Source organism: Apus apus, chromosome 1 (assembly GCF_020740795.1).
Source record: "Apus apus isolate bApuApu2 chromosome 1, bApuApu2.pri.cur, whole genome shotgun sequence".
Taxonomy (NCBI): Eukaryota; Metazoa; Chordata; class Aves; order Apodiformes; family Apodidae; genus Apus; species Apus apus.
Window position 1 is genome coordinate 199250201 of NC_067282.1, and position 1301 is coordinate 199251501.

The following is a 1301-nucleotide window of genomic DNA, read 5'->3' on the forward strand; positions in this document are numbered from 1 at the left end:
ATCAGAAACGTTGCTTAGATTACCCTGGGTGTATATGCAACAAAGCACTTTGGCCAAAGAAATCTGAGCTGCTAATAATCCATGCCCTGACTCATCCAAGGAAAAAAGACTGAAGAAATGCAGGCCCTGCACCTGCTAAGGTAAAGGATCTGTCATGTCTTCGTGTCAGCACAGGAGGCAGGTGGCTTTGATGTGACTGAGAGGTGAGGCAGCACCCAGGAGCCACGGCACAGAGGGCTCTCCTTTTCTTTCTCCTTTTTGCACTTCCTAAGGCGTCCAGAACAGACCATTCTCATGGCATCAGATCAAATCACTCCAGATCATGGAATTTCTGCTGGAGATTTGGCACACAGATGGTGAAAAAGCCTGGGGTGGGGGGAGAGTTGGAGAGGGAACCTATTAGGTAATTCTTTAACTCTTGAAAACCATTATTTAACTCTAGGAAAATGTCACATGAAGCAGGTGGTTCCAGCAGTGCGGGCTCTCCTCAGGGCTGCTGGATCTTATCACTACTCTTTTAGGGATTTGCTTACGATCCTGCACTAAAAGGACATTCCTCTGGATCCACAGGATTTGCTTTCCTATCCCACATCCTCCAGCAGCTGTTTCAGGCCTGTGTCCCCAGCAGAATCTGGGGATACGTGAGTGCTGGGTGGAGCAACACCCACCTGAAGCTGCAGCAGAGACGCTGCTCACTGCTCCCTTCTGGCTCGTTTTGCTGGCAAAGCCACTTTTCCTGCCCACTGCTGGCCCACAGAAAGACTCATTCCAGCACAGGCAGGAGGGATTGGATCTGATCCTCAGATCCAGCTGAGGATGCTCCACCATCATCCATGCCAAGAAATGAGCTTAATTATCAGTGCAGTCAATTGCGCGCAGTGCCCACCTCCATACCCTGCTCCTCTTTAGCTCCAGAGAGTCCCACCCATACTGGTACTAATGGGCTGCACGGATACCCTGTGTGTGTTTTCTTTCCTGGAGGCCGTTTCCCACATCACTGTCTTCAGATGTGGCCAGGAAACCACGGGAAGGGACAGGGGCAGCCCCTGGCACGGCACCTTGAGGCAGGTACCTCCCTGCCACTCCTGCATGTAACACAAGGCAGCAGCACCAGGCCACCCTGGCACGAATTTCTATGGGTTTGGGTTTTCTTTTGATCATGTTACCACTTGGAAATCTAAATAGATTTTTTTTTTCCCCCACTGTATTAAAAAAAAACACCCAATTGTCTAGCCCTCACAGATGTAGGAAAAAAAAAGATGAAAATGTGGTTCAGTGCCCCCGTCCATCCAAAGACAAAT